General features: G+C 45.9%; 1 non-coding gene and 1 pseudogene across 1 annotated transcript; both read left to right on the top strand.

Annotated features, from left to right (window-relative positions):
* Positions 1 to 1,918: 1,918 nt before the first annotated feature.
* LOC101128973 (EKC/KEOPS complex subunit TPRKB-like) lies at positions 1,919 to 3,170 on the top strand (annotated as a pseudogene).
* Positions 3,171 to 11,602: 8,432 nt separating this feature from the next.
* LOC115936178 (U6 spliceosomal RNA) lies at positions 11,603 to 11,709 on the top strand. The gene has a single exon (XR_004071739.1). It is a non-coding gene; the product is annotated as a U6 spliceosomal RNA (small nuclear RNA).

Raw genomic sequence — 11,709 nt, 5'->3', positions numbered from 1 at the left:
CAAATACTTCTAAGAACTTGCTGTTCATTATGTTCTGTGTGGACAGAAAGGAATTAAGAAAGTGATCAGAGCCAGATGCGGTGACTTATGCCTGTAATCCCAGCACTTTAGGAGGCCAAAGTGGGTTGATCGCTTGAGCCCAGGAGTTCAAGACCAGTCTGGGCAACATGGTGAGACCCCATCTTTAAAAAAAAAAAAGAAGCCTGTAATCCCAGCACTTTGGGAGGCTGAGGCTGGCGGATCACCTGAGTTCGGGAGTTCAAGGCTAGCCTGACCAACATGGATAAACCCCATCTCAACCCAAAATACAAAATTAGCCGGGTATGGTGGCACATGCCTATAATCCCAGCTACTAGGGAGGCTGAGGCAGGAGAATCACTTGAAGCTGGGATGTGGAGGTCACCGTGAGCTGAGATCATGCCATCGCACTCCAGCCTGGGCAACAAGAGCGAAACTCTGTCTCAAAAAATAAAAAAAAGAAAGTGATCAGGGATTTGAAAAATCAAAACTGAGAACTAAATATCAAAATGTATCTTTAGACAATCCTATCTAGAGAGTTGTTCTCCAGCACATTGGACGGTACAGAAAAACTGACACCACTGAGGACAATGACTGAAACACAACGAAACTTAATTCACTATTTCACCAGACTATTTCCATGCCATGTTCTAATGCAGGAGCAAGGGCTTCCAGGTCAGGTTTCTACTGGGATTTGCAATGGAACCAGGGAAAAATGGCCGTCTGAATAACACAGTTTTGCATGTGTTAAAATGATCCCTAATTAGCACCTCAAGAAGTAGTTTTCTGGTCAGAAACAGTGCCCAGGGCTGGGCGCAGTGGCTCACGCCTGTAATCTCAGCACTTTGGGAGGCAAAAGTGGGTGGGTCACCTGAGGTCAGGAGTTTGAGACCAGCCTGGCCAACATGGTGAAACCCCATCTCTACTAAAAATACAAAAATTAGCTGGACGTGGTGGCGCATGCCTGTAGTCCCAGCTACTCAGGAGGCTGAGGCAGGAGAATCGCTTGAGCCCAGGAGGTGGAGGTTGCAGTGAGCTGAGATCACACCATTGCACTCCAGCCTGGGCAACAAGAGAGAAACTCTGTCTCAAAAAAAAAAAAAAGAAAAAAAGAAAAGAAAAGAAAAGAAAAAGAAAAGAAAGAAAGAAAGAAAAGAAAAGAAACAGTGCCCCAGCCTGGGCATGGTGGTTCACATCTGTAATCCCAGCACTTTGGGAGGCTGAGGCGGGCAGATCACTTAAGGTCAGGAGTTCGCAACCAGCCTGGCCAACATGGCAAAACCCCGTCTCTACTAAAAATACAAAAAAATTAGCCAGGGGTGGTGGCACCCAACTGTAATCCCAGCTACTTGGGAGGCTGAGGCAGGAGAATCACTTGAACCTGGAGGTGGAAGTTGCAGTGAGCTGAGATGGTGACACTGCACTCCAGCCTGGGTGAAAGAGCAAGACTCCATCTCAAAAAACAACAACAACAACAACAAAAAACCCCAGTGCTCCAGTAAACCAGAAGAGTAGATTGAAGTGCAGCTTGGTAAAGTACAGAGATCACGGATGACTCAAAAGACCTGGATGAGTCCTGGGTCCCCACTCCACCTCTTTGTAGCTGCATGACACTCGTCCAAGTCTTGACCATGACACTCATCAAAGACTTGACTTTTTTTTCTCCAAAAATGAAGGTACGGTATCCATATCATAGAATTGTGAGGAGAAACAAATGAAGTAAAGTGCAGCTCTCTGAAAACTATAATGCACCGTGTGAATATTAGTTATCACTGAACAGTCTCCATGAGACTGACCTTAGGAAACAGGTTGTGTCGGAATCTGTCGTCAGGTATAGGGTTAGGTGTCTGCCTGTAGGAGCCTTCTTATTGCTGGCAGAGTAGGGTTCCAATCTCTTGGCATGTCTTGTAAGAACCGGAGAATACCTGGTGCCTCTAGCTCTAGGCCAAAGGTTCTCAAAGGGTGGTCCCCAGTTGGCAGCATCAGCATCACCTGGGAACTTACAAGACCTGCAGGAGATGCACCAGAGACTGGACAGGTGACTGGATGGGTGACTGTTCTATTTTTTCTTTTTCTTTTTTTTTTGGAGTTGATGTCTTGCTTTGTCACCAGGCTGGAGTGCAGTGGCACCATCTTGGCTTACTGCAACCTCTGCCTCCTGGGTTTGAGCAATTTTCCTGCCTCAGCCTTCTGGGTAGCTGGGACTACAGGCATGTGCCACCATGCCCAGCTAGTTTTTGTATTTTTAGTAGAGACAGGATTTCACCATGTTGGCCAGGCTGGTCTTGAACTCCTGACCTCAGGTAATCCAGCCACCTCAGCCTCCCAAAGTGCTGGGATTACAGGCATGAGCCACTGTGCTCGGCACTTTTTTTTTTTTTTGAGACGGAGTCTTGCTCTGTCACCCAGGCTGGAATGCAGTGGCCCGATCTCGGCTCACTGCAACCTCCGCCTCCCAGGTTCAAGTGAGTCTCGTGCATCAGCCTCCCAAGTAGCTGGGATTACAGGTATGTGTCACCACGCCTGGCTAATTTTTGTATTTTCAGTAGAGACAGGGTTTCACCATGTTGGCCGGGCTGGTCTCAAACTCCTGACCTCAGGTGATCCGCCCGCTTCAGCCTCCCAAAGTGCTGGGATTACAGGAGTGAGTCACCGTGCCCGGCTGACCCTTCTGTTAATATTATTTAAAGACGTAAAAAATGTGGGGAACTTGAGGAAGAAAGCCATGGAAGGTATCATTGATGGCTCACTGATACATCCTGCAGTGATTGTCAATCCATTTGAGATATTTGCAGCCACAAAGAAAGCAGTTTGCCTCTACAAACTGGGAGAAATGAAGACAAGAGCTCTATCTACTGAAATTATTTTCAGCCTTTCCCCAAATAACAATATTTCAGAGGCATTGAAAAAATGTGGTATCTCAGCAAATGACACTTAAATTCCAATTGTTTATACTAACGAGGGAGAAAAACAAATAAATCAAGGATATCTAATATCTCAAATAGAAGGTCAGCAGGTTTCTCTGAAAAATCTTCCTGAAATAATAAATATTACAAAAGTCAAAAAGAAATATACACTCCCTCCACAAGAAGAAAGCATTGGGAACATTATTGGATGGTATTTGTAGAATGTCAACAAAGAATGTTTTGTGAAAAGGATGTTTTGTGAAAAGAATTATTTGCAGAAATTTTCGGCATTAAAGAAAACACTGGGCCTGTAATCCCAGCACTTTGGGGGACCAAGGTGGGCAGATCACCTGAGCTCAGGCGTTCAAGACCAGCCTGAGCAACATGGTGAAACCCCATCTCTATAAAAATACAAAAAATTAGCTGGGCGTAGTGGTGGTGCATCTGTAATCACAGCTACTTGGGAGAATTGCTTGAACCCGGGAGGAGGAGGTTGCAGTGAGCCCAGATCGTGCCACTGCATTCCAGCCTGGGCGACAGAGTGAGCCTCCGTCTCAAAAACAAAACAAAACAAAACAAATGTATTTTCCTTTGCTGATTAAAATGTTATTTTATTTTATTTTTTTGTAGTGATGGCATCTCGCTATGTTGCCCAGAGTGGTCTCAAACTCCTAACCTCAAGCGATCCTCCCACCTCAGCCTCCTAAAGCACTAGGATTATAGGCATGAGTCACCATGCCTTGGCCCCACCTCTTTTATTGTTTTAAAAGATAACCACTGTTACTATTATTTGTTAGTGCCTTCTAGTCTTCTACTTCTATTCAAATATATTTTATTTTTATGTAATTGGAATAAAAATTGCAAACACTTTTAAAAAAGAAGAAATGCAAATTCTCAGGCCCTATCTCAACCTTACTAAATTGTACACTGTGGGATGGGGCCCATGAATCTGTTTTTCAAAGCACTCCAGATGATTCTAAAGCATGCTGAAGTTGGAGAATCACTGACCTAGGTCTTTGGAGCCTCTGCAAGAACCAAGAACGAGGACTCCACTTTAACAGCCTTTTCATTATCTTGCATAGTGTGAGCAAGCCGCACAAAAGAGGCTTCAACTCCTAGAGCCAGGAGGGACTTGAGAAGCCATTTCTCAGGTCAGTTTGTTTTGTAGCTGAGGACTTTGCAACCCAAGGGGCTAAGTGAAGTCTGACCCAGAGCCAGGCCAACAGCTGATGTCAAGGCGACTCTCAGCCCAGGGCCCTTCCTGTGTGTCCTCTCCCTGTCTTGTAGTCAGAGCAAAAGCACCATGCGGTTGTGACCTGAAGGCAGTAGAGCTTGAACGAGCAAGGTCAGGTGGAGAAGCTGGGTTTAGGTAGACCCACTTCGTTCTAGCCCAGAGGGCGGGGCCCCAGGGGAAGTTACAGCTACCTTCCTTGTTCTTGGTCTTGTAAATTGCCTGATGGGTTCTTCCTGCCTGCTACAGACAAAACCAGTTCGCTGAGACTGTGGTATTGCAGTAAAGAAAGAGTTTAAGCTGTGTGTGGTGGCTCACACCTGTAATCCCAGCACTTTGGGAGGCTGAGGTGGGCAGATCAATTGAGGTCAGGAGTTTGAGACCAGCCTGGCCAACATGGCAAAACTCTGTCTCTACTAAAAATACAAAAATTAGCCAGGCATGGTGGCTTGCACCTGTAATCCCAGTTACTAGACAGGCTGAGGAAGGAGAATTGCTTGAACCCAGGAGGCGGAGGTTGCAGTGAGCCAAAATCACGCCACTGTACTCCAGCCTTGGTGACAGAGCAAAAGCAAGAGTTTAACTGACTTGAGGCTGGCCACGTGAAAGAACTGGAGTTGTCACTCAAATCAGTCTCCCAGAAAACTGGGGTTAGGGTTTTTCAAGGATAGTATGGTGGGCTGGAGACTAGGGAATGGATGCTGCTAACTGGTTGGTGATGAAATCACAGGGTATGGAAAAATGGTTCTTGTTCACTGAGTCTGCCTCTGGTTGATGGCCACAGGACTGGTTGAGTCATTAGTCACGATCCTGGGTGGGGCCAGTCGGTTGCCAGAATGCAAATATCTGGAAAACATCTCAAAAGACCAATCTGAGCTTCTACACCAGTGGTGTTATCTATAGGAGCAACTGGGGAAGTCACAAATCTTGTGGCTTCTGGCCACAGAACTCCTGAGCAGTAAGGGATTATAGAAACTATTCCTACATTTTAGCAGAGTTCAGGACCCTCCCATAATTTTAATCTCATCGCCTTTCATTAGTTTTTGGTCCCTGAGCAAGGAAGGGGTTACTTTGAGGGAGGGACCATTATCATTCTTGCTTCCAACTTAAACTATAAACTAAATTCTTCCCATGGTTAATTTGGCGTATGCCCAGGTGTGAGCAAAGACAGCCAGCCTGTGAGGCTAGAGCAAGATGGAGTCAGCCATGCTACACTTCCCTCACTATCGTCATCTTTCAAAGGCAGTTTCAGCCTGGAAGATAAAATCATCTCCAGGTCCTTAGCGATTGGTGGGTCTCCCATTTATGGTCCTTGAAATGGAACCAGGTATGGACCCCAGGGGCCCTGGGGTGTCCCTTCCATGGAAGCCATTTCCCTGACTGGTGTGAGGGTCAGGAATTTCCCATAGAGCATTTTTCCATAGGAGAAGGCCAAGCTCTGAGCAGAAGGACCTTGCAAATAAAATGAAGCATTGGAGAAAGCAGCCACTGACAGCTCCCTAGACAGGTTGCTTCCTGTAACTGAAAGCTGAAATCCAAGAATGACCTAAAACTCATTCCCAGAATTCCTTACTTTAGGCTCATAGAAACTGAGACAAGTTTGGGAGTGGTAGTTATTTAATCAACTCAAAAACAGCCCATATTTTCAGCTATAAAGGCTCTCCCCTTCCTCTCCTTCCCTTCTCCTCCCTCTCTTAACAATTTCTTGCCACATCCTGTTCAAGGAGAAACAAACCACTATTTGCCAGTGATGATCCCTTCATAGCTTCCCAGCCTTTGAGATGGAGGGTGGTGTCCTGAACTCAGCGCTTCGGTGCAGTTGGTGTGACCTTGAGGAAGCCATTTAACCTAGTCTTGGTCCCCTCAACTGTAAAATCAGAGACAGATGTGATCTTTCTTTTTTTGAGATGGAGTCTCACTCTGTCACCCAGGCTGGAGTGCAATGGCGCAATCTCTGCTCACTGCAACCTCTGCCTCCTGGGTTCAAGCAATTCTTCTGCCTCAGTCTCCCGAGTAACTGGGATTACAGGCTCCCACCACCACGCCTGGCTCATTTTTTGTATTTTTAGTAGAGACAGAGTTTCACCATGTTGGCCAGGCTGGTCTCGAACATCTGACCTCAGGTGATCTACCTGCCTCAGCCTCCCAAAGTGCTGGGATCACAGGCGTGAACCACCGTGCCCAGCCTCATTTTTATTAATTAATTAATTAATTTTTGTTTGTTTTTTGAGAGAGGATCTCGCTCTGTTGCCCAGTCTGGAGTATAGTGGCATGATTATGGCTCACTGCAGCCTCAATCTCCATGGCTCAAGCGATCTTCCCACCACAGCCTCTGAGGAATTTGGGACTACAGGCACATGCCACCATTTCTGGCTAATTTTTGTATTTTTTGTAGAGACAGTGTTTCACTATGTTGCCCAGGCTGATCTCAAACTCCTGGGCTCAAGTAATCCACATGCCTCGGCCTTCCAAAGTGCTAAGATAACAGGCGTGAGCCATCGTATCCAGCCCCCATCATTTAATTTAAAGAGTGGCTGATGTGGTCTCACATAGCTCTTAGCATCCGCATGAACTATTTGATTCATATGATCAGTATAGACTGGGGATTAATGTAGAGTTAGAGGCTGATTTTTCCTGTTAGTCTCTTGGCTTTGGTCTCCGACTGGATAAGAGTTCCTGTCAATACAATGCTGTCAGTTTCAGTTAGAGACAAAAATTCAGTCGCCCATCATTTGGTGTTATATAGATCAGGAAAGGAGGGGATCATTTCTTAATTCATCTGTTTGGGGGCTTCCTGTTTGTTTGCTTTTTAAAGTCAGAGTCAGTCAAAAAGTGTGTATTCAAGACCAGCCTGGCCAACATGGTGAAATCCCATCTCTACTAAAAATACAAAAATTAACCGGGCGTGGTGGCTAATTCCAGCTACTTGGGAGCCTGTAATCCCAGCTACTTGTGAGGCTAAGGCAGGACAATCACTTGAACCCGGGAGGTGGAGGTTGCAGTGAGCCAAGATCACACCACTGCACTGCACTCCAGCCTGGGCAACAAGAGTGAAACTCCATCTCAAAAACAAACAAACAAACAAACAAACAAACAAAAGTTTCTAAATTTGTAGGGAAAAAAAAGGCCAGGTTTAGATCATAGAGATTAGGAATGATGCCTTGTACTGTTCAGTTAGCACATTTCCATTCAAAAATATTAAGACCCAGAAATGAACTCGGATGGCCCAGAATAGAAACTCTCCCTTCTGGTGGGTGACACACACTCTCAGGCAAGGGTGATTTATTTAGAACAATGGCCACTGTTGCACTTCATGGCATATATGCACCTGCTGGAGGTAACACCACCTCTTCTCTGTCTTATGCACAAAGGGAATCTGGCTCATTATTGTCTGAAGCCTTAAAAAGACTCTGGGAACAGGGGTCACAGTCCTCTTTTACTGAGATCATTGCATGACATGGAGACAGAGTCATTAAAATATCGAGTCTAAATATTCCCTAGAACGACCTTGCTTCTTGTACCAACAGCAAACAGCAGCCGCTGTCTTCCCAGCTGAGCGCTGCTTCCCTCTCACCACAAGAGGGCGAGAAAGACCCGCGACAGGACTTCTCCCTCCCTGCGGGAGGATGGAAGAGAAAGCTCTGGGCTGCCGTTAAGAAGGCATTTTATTCTCTGGAAAATAAAAGTAATAAGAGATGCCAAAGTTCCAGTGTTGGCTTAAGAAACAGTTGTTACCCTAGTGGGTTTTTTGTTTGTTTGCTTGCTTCCCCTCGCCTCAGTCTTTTAGAGCTTGGAACATCATTATTCTCTAGAGAATGAACACAGCATTATTATTTATTATTATTATTATTTAGAGACAGGGCCTCACTGTGTTGCCCAGGCTGGAAGGCAGTGGTTTGAGCAGAACTCATTGCAGCCTCGAACTCCTGGGCTCAAACAATCTTCCTGCCTCAGCCTCCTGACTGAGGGGCTACAGGAATGCACCACCATGCCTGGCTAATTTTCATATTTTTTGTAGAGAAGGTTCTTACTATGTTGCCCAATCTGGTCTTTAACTCCTGGCCTCAAGCAATTCCCCAGTCTGGCCTCCTAAAGCTCTGGGAATACAGGCATGAATTACCAGGCCTGGCCTGAACACATTTTTTTAAGTAACTTGAATGATGTACGTGTAAGAATCCAAACATTTGATAAAAGAGGGCTTGAGGACGGGCACGATGGCTCACACTTGTAATCCCAGCATTTTGGGGGACCAAGGCAGGTGGATCACGAGGTCAGGATTCAAGACCAGCCTGGTCAACATGGTGAAACCCCATCTCTACTAAAAATAAATACAAAAGAAATTAGCCGGGCATGGTGGTGCGTGCCTGTAGTCCCACCTACTGGGGAGGCTGAGGCAGGAGAATCGCTTGAACCTGGGAGGTGGAGGTTGCAGTGAACCGAGATTGTGCCACTGCATTCCAGCTTGGGCAACAGAGTGAGACTCTGTCTCAAAAAAGAAAAAAAAAAAAAGAGGGTTTGATGGTTTGGAGCATAAGCTGCTTCTCTTGCTACCAGGCTATGTGATGTGCAGAAAACTTGGGAGGGGACTGGGGAGGACAGTGTTTTCAAGAGAAGAAAAGCCAAGAGGCTGGGATATGGTGATTCTATTCCTGGTACTGGAAGGTCCAGTACACCTCCAGTATATACACCTCAAGAGGTACTTACCAAGGAACAGTGTTAGCAAAAGCAGGGAAAATAAACTATGACTGCTCCTTAAAGAAAGATATCAGATCTACTTGGGTTTTCCTTCCTCTCTCTCCCACCTCCTTCCTCTGCCTTTTTTGTCTGGAATTATGATATGATATGAAATGATTTTTTTTTTAGACAAAGTTTCACTCTTGTTGCCCAGGCTGGAGAGCAGTGGCACAATCTCAGCTCACTGCAACCTCCGCCTCCCGTGTTCAAGCGATTCTCCTGCCTCAGTCTCTTGAGTAGCTGGGATTACAGGTGCCCACCACCAGGTCCGGCTAATTTTTGTATTTTTAGTAGAGACAGGGTTTCACCATGTTGGCCAGGCTGGTCTTGAACTCCTGACCTCAGGTGATCCACCCGCCTCAGCCTCTCAAAGTGCTGGGATTACAGGTGTGAGCCACTGTGCCTGGCCATGATATGAAATGACTTATAAGGAAGATTGGTAGAGCCTGCCAGACAGAATTTACCTTTAATCCGTCGAAAGTTAAAACTGTCCAGTTGTTGACCAAAACAAAATGGACATGAGGCATTGTTTAGAGACTGGTCAGAAAAGGGAGAGAGAAAGTGCCTTTCAGTCATACAGAATACAGGTTTGGGAGACTCCCTATTGGTTTAAAATGGATCCTAAACGTGAATCAAGATCCTGCCTATGGGCTGGGCACGGTGGCTCACGCCTGTAATCCCAACACTTTGGGAGGGTGAGGCGGGCAGATCATGAGGTCAGGAGATCAAGACCATCCTGGTCAACATGGTGAAACCCCTGTCTCTACTAAAAATACAAAAATTAGCTGGGCATAATGGCACGTGCCTGTAATCCCAGCTACTTAGGAGGCTGAGGCAGGAGAATCGCTTGAACCAGGGAGTCAGAGGTTGCAGTGAGCTGAGATTGCACCACTGCATTCCAGCCTGGGCAACAAGAGTGAAACTCTGTCTCAAAAAAAAAAAAAAAAAGATCCTACTTACAGCTGTCTTCTGTGGGCCCTCTGCCCTCTGCAGCCCTTCCCATAATTATTCACTCATGAGCAGGCCTGCTAGGTTAGGGAGGGCTGGGTCATAGGAATGTGATGGCCCCATCTCATGCCTTTTTTTGTTCCTCTTAAGCAGTCGCAGCCAGCCCTGGTGCTCGGCCTGTTCTGAAGTGAGTTGCGCACCTGCCCTCATTTCTCTCCGCAGTTGGGCATCTTTGGTCTTGAACAGCTCAGGAAAGTCCGAGCTGACACTCAGGTTCTTACTCCTTAGATGAGATCCAGTGCGCAGCGTTCTTCCTAGTTGTGAAAAATCATTGTCATCTCTAATATTAAAGGAAATGATAACTAGAAGATGTCGCTGTTATGACAACATCTGGACATTGAAAGAGATTTTATATGGTCACTTGGTTCAACAATTAGTCCGTGTGTCCCTTGCTGGACTTCTCCTGGTGCTTGGGAACCACAGCCTGTGCTGTCTTCAGACAGAATTAATTCCTAGAAGTTCTTCCTTATCTTAAACCTATGTGGTGCCTTTTCCCTGGCACCCACTAGTCCTTGTTGTGACCTCTGCAATTATACAAATGAAGTATCCTTTCTTATCATGTAAGTCCCTCCTTCACATTCCCTGTGTGAATGTGGTATTAAGTGCTTTTACCAACTTGATCACTCTGCTTCATTACAGAATTTTTAAAGATGCCACACTTTCCACTGGGTTGACCGTTCTAGAATGGTGTGATCAGAATGGTCATCGCCTTGGACTGGACTTTTAACGTGTATTGGCACCTGCCAAATATTTGTGTTATTATTCACATCTGTTTTTAAGAGACAGCACTCCTGAAAGACAGATGGAGTCGTAGATCTGCTTTTCCAATGCTTTCTTAAAGCATTTCTAGGAAAGTAGTAATTCCACTTTATTTGACTTGGTGGAGAAGCTCATGCCACTTGTTTTGGACTCAGAGTTGATTTCTGAGGTTGCCTTTCACAGAGCCGAGAAGGGATCTTAGAGGTCATTTTATTAGTCATATTTTACAGGTGACAAAATGAAGTCTAGAGAGGTTTAACAATGTTTGCCCGAAGCCACACACTGGTAAGTGACTAAGCCCCAAGCTAATGCTGGGCCCCAGGTACAGGAGCCCACCTCGCCACTGCTTCCTTGTGTCTGGTTCTGCCTTGGGAACTGGCCTAGGAACAGACTCCCTGCCACCTGCCGCAGCCACAGACGTTTTCACGATTCTTTCTTGTATTTTCCAAGTCTTCTACAGTGATCCATTACTTTTACAATCAGAAAACAATCAACTGGCGCAGACAAGGTGGCTCACGCCTGTAATTCCAGCACTTTAGGAGTCCCAGGCGGGCGGATTATTTGAGGTCGGGAGTTTGGGACCAGCCTGGACAACATGTCAAAAACCCATCTCTACTAAAAATACAAAACTTAGCTGGGTGTGGGTGGCGTATGCCTGTGATCCCTTCTTCTCGGGAGGCTGAGGCAGGAGAATCGCTTAACACAGGCAGACATTGCAGTGAGCTGAGATTGCACTACTGCACTCCAGCCTGGGCGACAGAGTCAGGCATCAACTCAAAAAAAAAAAAAAAAAAAAACAAAAAAGAAAAGAAAGCAATCAATTGGCCAGATATGGTGACTCAAGCCTGTAATGCCAGCGCTGAGGCAGGAGGATCACTTGAAGCCAGGAGTTTGAGACCAGGCAGGGCATAAAAGCGAGACCCTGTCTCTATTAAAGAAAAAAAAAGTGCTTGCTTTGGCAGCACATACGCTAAAATTGGAAGGATACACAGAAGATTAGCATGGCCCCTGCGCAAGAACGACACGCAAATTCATGAAGCGTTCCATATTTTT

The sequence above is a fragment of the Gorilla gorilla genome, chromosome 8 (genome assembly GCF_029281585.2).
Source record: "Gorilla gorilla gorilla isolate KB3781 chromosome 8, NHGRI_mGorGor1-v2.1_pri, whole genome shotgun sequence".
Lineage (NCBI taxonomy): Eukaryota > Metazoa > Chordata > Mammalia > Primates > Hominidae > Gorilla > Gorilla gorilla.
The sequence above is the reverse complement of the archived record's forward strand: the minus strand, read 5'-3'. Positions and strand labels throughout refer to the sequence as shown.